The sequence below is a fragment of the Rhineura floridana genome, chromosome 1 (assembly GCF_030035675.1).
Source record: "Rhineura floridana isolate rRhiFlo1 chromosome 1, rRhiFlo1.hap2, whole genome shotgun sequence".
In the NCBI taxonomy this organism is placed as follows: domain Eukaryota; kingdom Metazoa; phylum Chordata; class Lepidosauria; order Squamata; family Rhineuridae; genus Rhineura; species Rhineura floridana.
Genome location: NC_084480.1, coordinates 52,583,319 through 52,593,012, shown reverse-complemented (window position 1 = coordinate 52,593,012; position 9,694 = coordinate 52,583,319).

Sequence of the window (9,694 nt, the reverse complement as noted above, 5' to 3'; positions counted from 1 at the left end):
TCATCCTTTCACTTTCCCCCTGAAACTGGAGAAGTCTCCAACCACTTTCACCTCCACCAGTGTACCAGTACCTGCTGGAGGTACTTTGTCATGGAGAAGGCACCACTGAGCTAAGACAGACTGTTTCTCTCCATTTCCAACTATCTAGGGATCAACAAGACATGATGTGGAAGATGCACAATTTATTTTTTACTTCAAAGCAACCATGCGGGACTATAATCAGGGAAGCAGTGTTAGTGAAGAGAGTGTTGAACCATTTTCCTCCCACACAGGTTTCCTGATCTTACCACCACCACCACCTCACTCCCTAGAAGTTGCTATTAACTCCGCAGGAGGGAAAATGCAAGTACCTAATCACAGCAAGAAAAAACTGGGGTTTCTTTTGTTCAGTTATGTTACTTTGTGTTTTAGGCAGCAATGCTATACATCAGGAGTAAGGAACCTTTTGCCCTCCAGATGTTGTCCTCCAGCATGGCCAATGGCTAGAGATGATGGGAATTGTAGTTCAGCAACATCTGGAGGACCAAAGGTTTCCCACCCCTGCTTTACATATTACATGGGAGCAGATGAGTTAAGTGGGGCTTACCTGTAGAGTGGATGTAGACACTTCTAGAGTATACTTGTGGAATGGAATGTATAGGGTGGTTTATCTGGAAACTCCCAAACAAATTGAATAGAATACAATGATAATCTGAAAGCTGTGGAGATATCATGAGGTCTGCCACTTTGAAATCTACTCAATATGAAGCAAAGCACTGGTATCATTTGTCCACCACATACAATTTAGTTAGACAAGATTTCAGCCCTAAGAGCTTACCATTCTGGTGGGTTTTACACAATATATTAAAAATGGTATCTTTGTGTATGCAAAGCTCCATAAGTAGAAAAGATTGCTAGAATGAAATGATAATCTACTCAGAATTACTCTGCCATAAAAACTGACAGTTTGGTATTTTGAAGTACCAGTGTGCATAAAATGTTTTGAATATTAAATTGGATGTCTTGTGGTGGCTGGTTTTTAGTCTTGTCTCAGTCTGTCGTTATGAAATGGCATTTTTCATTTTTTTGTGTTTTATGGATTCAGTGTTGCACCAAGTATTTTTAGTGAAAAAGCAGCTAATACTTATTGGTAAGTAATAAAAGTGATGTCCCAGAAACAACATTGGCTGTTTTTTCTTTTGTTTTTGTTTTTACCCTTCTAGCACAGGCTTCCATAACCGAGAACATAAGAGGCCTGCTGGATCACACAAAAAGCCAATCAGGCTAACATCCAGTTTCAAATGATGGACAGCTAGATGCTTCCAGAAAGCCAGCTAGCATGACATGGAGGCAACAATCCCCTGTTCCCAGTGCTTGCTCCCATCATCTGGTATACTGATGTATACTGCCCCGAATATGAAAGCTCCATCTAGTTTAATCCATCATGGTTTAATAAGAGTTAATAGATCTGTCCTATACAGAGCCAGCACCAGGCATGACTGAGCCCTTGGGCACCAGCCTGCTCCAGGCCCATGGTGGCGTAGCCCAACACCCCCCATACAGGCAGCACAGGGCTAATAAACCCGCATGCCTGCACATCTCACCTACCTCTTGTGTTGTGTGATTGATGTGCACATATAGCGCGTGTGCCTGCCATCAAGCAAGATGGCAGAAACCCCCACCACCATCTTGGGTGATGGCAAGCATACGTGTATAGCGTGCATGGCATTCACACTGCCAGGAGAGGTAGGTTGGGCGGGCAGGCTTATTGAAGCCTGTGCTGTCTGTATTAGGGCTGTGTGTCTGGGAGCTCCCTTTCTGTGATTTGCAACAGGGTCAGGTTGCAGGACAATCATTTTGCTTTAAGTTTTCAACTGCATCTATGGTACAGATACCAGTGCTAGCCACTATGGCTGTTATCCCACATGCCTTTGGCTTGTTTTACATAACTAATGTCTTGTTAATGGCACTTGGCAGCAGAAGTTTCTGCTTGAGGATGTGGGGAATGAGGCCTGTTGTTGTTGTTGTTGCTGTTGTTGTTATTGAAAAACAAAGTCCTAGTTGATACATTAAAATGTTAAAAAGTCATCATGCTGCAGTTCATTTGGCCACAGACAGGTGGCACTGATGAGAAGTGTTGGTGCTGGGCAGGTGAGGCACAGAGCAAGTGAGCAAGGCCAGTTTCTAGTGCTCAAGCAAATGAGGGAGGTAGGCAGGCAGCCGACTGACCAACCAGTGCTAGCAGCCATCTGGCAAGCAAGGTGGAAATGGCTGCCCAGCAATGCCTAGTGGCACTGGAGGGTTTGGCAGGGGAGTGGAATACCTGGGATTGCCATTCGTGGGATTGGTATGAAGCATGCAGGGGTGGTAGCCCTGTGTGTGTGTGTGTTTGTATGTTTGTGTGTGTGTAGCCCATTCCCAGCCAGAATTTTGTTTCCTTACAAGAAAAATCTAAGAGGCAGATTGTGTCCTGTCATCCTCATGGACAGTGCAATCCTCTATATGTTTATTTACAAGTATGTCCCAATGAATTCAATGGGACTTACTTCCAGGTAAGTGAGCATATGATTGTAGCCTTACTGATCGGTAGGAATGGGGAAGAAATTTGCATTTTAATGTGAACCTACCGAATTAGCACTTCCTGAACCAATACACAACCCAAAACATAGCTCTCCTTTGAAATTTGCACTTCTCCAAATTTTGCAGTGCAGTTCTCCAACCAAAGAAAACTTTGGTTTCATAATACTAGAGCTTGGGGCCATCCAGTGAAGCTGAATGTTGAAAGATTCAGGATGGACAAAAGAAAATATTTCTTCATCCACAGCACACAGTTAAACTATGGACTTCTCTCCGACAGGAGGCAGCGATGGCCATCAACTTGTATTACTTTAAAAGAGGATTAAGCAAATACCTGGAGGATAAGGCTATCAATGGCTACTATCCCGTGGTTTACAAGTATAAAACATATTATAAAGAATATAGCCACACATAATTGACATGTACAATAAAACAATTCCACCAAAACATGAACAGCTAAAATGTACAATAAACACTCAGGACTTCTGAGAAGAGGTGCAGAGAAATATGATACAAGACCTTTCCATGGAGGCTTGATTCCTAACTCTCTTTCCAGACAAACTATATCATTTTTGTAAAACACAGCAGAAAGCCAATGAGAACTCAAGGTATAGATAAATTGTAATTATACTTTGCTGCCTACTCATCTGCTGTCTTTGTGATTCTAACAATCTGCAGCTACAAAAACATCATACAGAAAAGAGATACTTTGCTCCAAACCCAAAACAGAGAAAGAGCCAGTCTGAGGGAGTTTTCCCATGAAATCTGGAGCAGAAAACAATCTGGAAAGGAACTTGGAGCAATACTTGTGCGATTCTTCTCACACACACACATGCACACTCCTCCCACCACCACTTTTATGATTTCAGCAGCACAGTATTTAACTTTGTGAAATGTTTCATCCAGTCTCTGTCTCTAGAATAATACTCCCTGAATCCAAGAATAGCTGTACATACAAGCAGCTGTAGTTTCTGACACACTAAAACTGCACATAGTTTATACAGCAGAAAGCAGAGACATCCATACATCTCTTCCACCCCACAGTAAGACAAGCCAATATATCTTGTTCTTTTGTCAACTGTTTGGGTCCTGTATGTATAAATTACAGATCACTACATTCCCCTTTGATGCTTTATTACTACCCACCTCTCAAACCCAACCTTTCTGGTGAAAAAACAAAAGAAATTAAACTTGAACCTCATTTGATTCACACAACACTTAAGGCAGATTCAGATGTGCTCTTCCCACATCAGAAGAAGAGCTGTGGGCTTCATGTATGGATGGCAGTTCAGACCCGTATGCCTCTTTCAGTTGTGTGTTTAGTCTCTTAGCATATTAAAAGAATTCACTAAAATGCTTATTTTTTTCCCTTGTGCCTTTTGCATATGGCAAACTGCTTTCTAGTATGATCCTAGAACTTCACTCTGGTAACTATCTCTACTCAGTAACCACTTTTTGGTCATCTTGCCATAAAACCTGAAATCAGATTGCACTCTAGTAAATGCATTGGAGGGATCCCTCAGTCTGGAACGTTGTTGTCAGATATTGATGTAAAACCTTCTCTTCTTCAAAAACAAAAACAAAAAAACACAACCCTGACAATCAGTGGCTGCTAGCCATGATGGCTACGTACTACTTCAAGTGTCAGAAGCAATATGCATCTGAATAGCAGTTGCTGGAAATCACCATTTCACAGTCACAGTTGGGAGACTGCTGTTGTGGTCATGTCCTACTTGCAGGCTTTCCATAGGTATTTGGTAGGCTACTATGAGAACGGGATGATGGACTAGATGGGCCATTGGCCTGATCCATCAGGGGCAGGACTTTTCTTATTTCTACCTTCAGGGTGCTTTTTAGAGAAGGCTTGTTCATTCTTTAGAGTATATACAAATCTACAACATTTTAGTGGTGAGCCCACTGTGGAGTACACCAGCAACATTGTTGGCACGTCCCATCCTTTCTCCTGAATTGAAGTCAGAGAAAATCTGTTCTGGTGGTTTCCAACAATAGCTGAATTTGTACAATGCTGATTGACTCATCCTTGCATCATTCACAAAGGTACCTTCCTTTCCCTACCTCAGAGCTGAGCTGTGTACACAACACTGATTGGCTGGCCTTTGTGTCAAGCCTTGTGTTAGCCTCCTTCTCTTTACAGAGCAGACTTTAAAATGCTAAAAAAGCCTTAAAAATTAAAATAAATTGGTAAACAAGCATCTAAGAAGATAAACATCATGCAAGGCAGGGGGTGGGGGGTAGAGAGACCAGACAGACAGCCTGAAACTGTTGGGAGAAGGGGAGTGTTGTATTCAGAAATAATATCATTACAGCAGCAATAGTGCAAGAAGCAGAATTTAGCCAGTAGCACAAAAAAGAAAAAAGGGGGGGAAACAATTCTTGCTTCTGTATGACTGAGATGAGGGATGGAAGAGAAATTCATTGTCTACATTTTAAAGTGAACCTTCCTAAGAATGCATACAAAACGTGTTCACAATGGATGCAATTTTTTAATGCATTTTAAAAAAAATCTGCAAAAAACCCAGAAAGGAATGGTTTTCTCATTAAGTTGATGCAAACTTTACACGGAATGGAAATGGGCTGATCCATCCATCCCTACTCTCTGCGGGTTTTTTTTCAAGTTTTTGCTTTTTAAAATGTTTTAGTATTCCATGCAATTTACATCATTTTCTCGGTCTACTAATTGTATATACAGTGTTTTATGTAGCATTAATTGGCATCAAATGAGTAAACACTATATGAATGAATTATTCGTTTATCCATTTCATTTATGCAGGGCTGGTTCTAAAGGGCGGCCAGGTGGGGCACTGGCCCGAGGGCCCCTGAGACTACAGGGGGCCCTGAGGGGCCCCTCTGCTCCCCTGCCACAGACCGCACGGCGAAAGCTTTGGAGTGCTTGCCATTCCCTTGCTTAACAACCTTATTCTGCGGTTGCACACGTAGCGCTGCCCTTAACAAAGATGGCGGCTGAGGTTTCTCTAAGGGGCTGAAGCCTCTGCTGCCATCTTGGCTGATGGCATGCATGCGTGCTGCACACGCGCATCCCTGCCATGAAGCAAGATGGCAGCAGAGGCTTCAGCTCCTTAGGGAAACCTTGGCCACAATCTTTGTTAAGGGCAGTGCTGTGTATGTAATCACAGGACAGCTGAGAAAGGTAGGTTAAGAACATAAGAACATAAGAAGAGCCTGCTGGATCAGGCCAGTGGCCCATCAAGTCCAGCATCCTGATCTCACAGTGGCCAACCAGGTGCCTGGGGAAAGCCCGCAAGCAGGACCCGAGTGCAAGAACACTCTCCCCTCCTGAGGCTTCCGGCAACTGGTTTTCAGAAGCATGCTGCCACTGACTAGGGTGGCAGACCACAGCCATCATGGCTAGTAGCCATTGATAGCCCTGTCCTCCATGAATTTGTCTAATCTTCTTTTAAAGCCATCCAAGCTGGTGGCCATTACTGTGTCTTGTGGGAGCAAATTCCATAGTTTAACTATGTGCTGAGTAAAGAAGTACTTCCTTTAAGAAGTACTTCCTTTAAGGTTAAGCAAGGGAATGATGGTGCGTGTGATCCACGGCAGCAATCCTGCCACGAATCAGAAGGTAAGTGCTGGGGCCTGGGGCAGGCTTGTGCCCAAAGGCCCCAGCATGTCTGGAGCCAGCCCTGCATTCATGGGTTCTTTATCCTGAGAACAAACAAACCGCAAAGTCCCCTCTGTGGGTTAAGCAGGACTCCAGGACTCAGAGTCATCTTAGAGATAGACCACATCCACACCATACATTTATTCCACTATTATTCCAATTTAAACAGTCATGGCTTTCCCCAAAGAATCCTGGGAAGGATCCTGGGTTTGTTAGGAGACCTCTAGCCCCCTCATAGAGCTACAGTTTCCAGAACTCTCTGGGAAGAGTGATTGACTGTTAAACCACTCTGTGAATTGGAGCTCTGTGGAGGGAATAGGGGTCTCCTAACTACTCTCAGAAACCTTAGCAAACTACCCTTCCCAGGGTTCTTTGGGGAAAGCCATGACTGTTTAAAGTGGAATGAATGTATAGTGTGAATGCAGCCTTTCTGTGGACCATAAGCACTCAAGCCTTGGAACTCTCTTCAGTCACAGAAGGAAAAGAGAATGTGCAACATCAGCCTCTGCAACTGAAAGGCAGCATGAAGATCCTGACTTGGCCCAGCTTGGTAGGAACCTGGTCTTATGCCCTAATCTGGACAAGAGAGCCACACCTCCCTACTTGAAGCTGCACTGCTACTGGGCACCATCAGACTGCAGTGTGAAGAAATGTTTCTTCCCTATAAAAGTGAAATGGCTCTGTAAAATGCTCAGTGAAAATGTCTATTCCCTTCTTTAAAAAATCAGGATAGGCACCCGATAAATAGATCATAACCACTTTCAGAGCTGAACATTTTGCTGCCTGAGCCAAAAAGAATAACCCCAAGATGACACAGACCCCATTCTGTGTACATCAGCTGACCAGCTGCATCTTTCTTCAACACTGGTGATGGAATGGCATCCTACACCGCACCGGAGGGCAAATGGCTATCTTAGTGGGCACAGGGCAGGCTGCATGGCTCATACAGCTCTGTCCTCCAGCATCTTGGCACTACTCCTCACCTCCCTGTCACCTGTCAAGTGAGGTTTCCACCTCATTCTGCCTACTGGTAAGGCCAACCCTGTGCAAATCCACAGTTCACTGTTCTCTCAGGATGCATGAATCAGAACTGAGATTTTCCCATACGTGGGCTGATATTATCTTTTTCCCATTTGCACAGGCCTTAGGCCTGGTTTTTGGCAGGCTTAAATTGTTTTCTCTCTTTTTTTTCTCATGAGTAAGTCGTCCACTAGATTCGTCTGGAGCTTTTGCTAGTACTGTGTGCCAATCCCACATTGAAGCGTGCCAAATGAAGAGGTTTGCACATTCCTATTCGAAAGATCATTGCTATCACATGCTTGTCTGTAAATTTATTTTGGTCTTCAGTCTAAATAACCCCTATCTTTAATTCATACCATCACTTCCAATTACAACCCATTTCAGTGGAAAGAATAGGAGACTTTTAAAATAGAGCTCTCTTTTCAGCATAGCAATAGATAATAAATATAATAGCTGAGGGAAAATGACAACCAGCCAATGTCAGCATGTCATTGGGCAAGCATATGCTTTTCTTGCATCACTTTGGTTTACCTCAGCAGCAGACTTGCACTCTGTGATGCGTCCTTCCCTGGCTCTCCCTGTCAGGTTCCTACCTGCGCGTGGCTACTGCCTGTCACTAGGCACCACCAGGGACTCCACCAGTCCGGACCGCACTCTCTTATGATTTCTCTCCCCGCTCTAGCACAGATCTCAACAGATCCCCCTGCTAGGCAACCACCAGTCACGTCCTAATACTAGTATTCCCAGAGACTCTGAATACTGGTATTGTTATTCTCTTCACCGCTGCCACCATTTGTTACAGTTCCCCTTCAGCCTTGGTCATTACCTTACCCTCCCTTCTGGTCTGTGAAACCCCAGCCAAGGATCAGGCCTTTGGTAAACCAAATTAAGTATTTATTAAAGATAACAAAGCTAACAAGATTAACAAGATTTCTTCTTAAGGCACATAAGCATATGGTTTTACTCAATACTAATCCGAACTCCACCCCCCTCCTTCTTCACTCTCTCCTGGCAAACAACTCTCTCAAACCCCACCAAGCAATCCACTCTTTCTCTTCTCCCCCCTATTCCACTCTCACTCTTCCTTTTATACATTCAGCCATTTTAAACACTCAGCCAATCATCTCGCATTCTACTGCCCATTCACTCCCCCTCTTTCACTCCACTTACCATGTATCTTCTAAAACAACAACACTTACCATATATACATTAATATAGGAACATCACACACTCCTCTTAAGAAAAGATAGCCATCCTCTCATTTTTAAAATATTTATTCATTATTTTAACATAAAAGGCAACTCCAAAAGAAAATATATTAAAATATGTTATTCAAGGAACCACCTTAGTGTTTTCATCCAATGCCTCAGTTAATATATTCCAAGTTCTTGAGATTAAAAAAAAGATGACATTATATTGTTATTGATACAAGACACAAGCCAGCATCAGAAAAATATCTCTGGTATATCTGTCCAGTGCAACCATGCATCTGTGTGTAAATGAACTCAATGATATACCAATTTTGCATAGTGGTTAGAGTGTTGGGCTGGGACGTGGAATACTAAGGTTCAGATCCCCACTCAGCCATAATGCTCACTGGGGGGCCTTAGGACAGTCACTGTTTCTTTGTGTAACTGACTTCACAGAGCTGTTGTGAGGATAAAATGTGGAGCAGGAGAACCATGTACGCTACTTTCAGCTCCTTGGAGGAAAGATGGGATATTAATGTAATAAGTGAATAAAATAACAATGTACAATCAATTACGAGGCAATACAGGAATACCCCGCTATACGGACCTTCACTTTACAGACACTTGCAAGTATGGATATATTTACAGTAGCACCATCCCCCTGTTTACGTACTTCGCTTCACAAGAACGGACACTTAAAGGCATGACGCCACCACCTGATCAGTTTCCAACTACAAACTTTTTCTTAAAATAAGGCCTACTGTGTTTATTTTAGTTATAAATGTGTTATTTACATCAGTTATGCCCGTATATGATGACTGCAGTGCAGTATATGCATCAATAAGTGAAAAAAGGTAGTGCTTCACTTTAAGTACATTTTTGGTACTCGCTCTGGACCCATTGCGTACGTTAATGGGTTATTGCGTACGTTAATTCAAATGAGAGATAGTTACACAAAAAAGAGAGCATAGCTATTGCTCCAGATAGCACCCAAACCAACAAGTTCAAGCCAACAAGTGTGGCAGCACTTACCTTGTGGAATTCCCTCCCCTTAAATATTAGGCAGGCGCCATCTCTGTTATCTTTTCGGGCTGGCACCTATTGAAGACCTTCCTCTTTCAATAAGCCTTTTAAGTTGAGACCTTATCCCAGTCTGCGTCTGTGCTGGAATTGCTTTTAAATATGTTCTTAAACCTTTTTTATAATGTTTTTAATCTTAGAGGATGTTTTGAAAGCTTTGTTTAAGAAACGTTTTCAAAGACGTTTTGTTTTAATGTGTTTT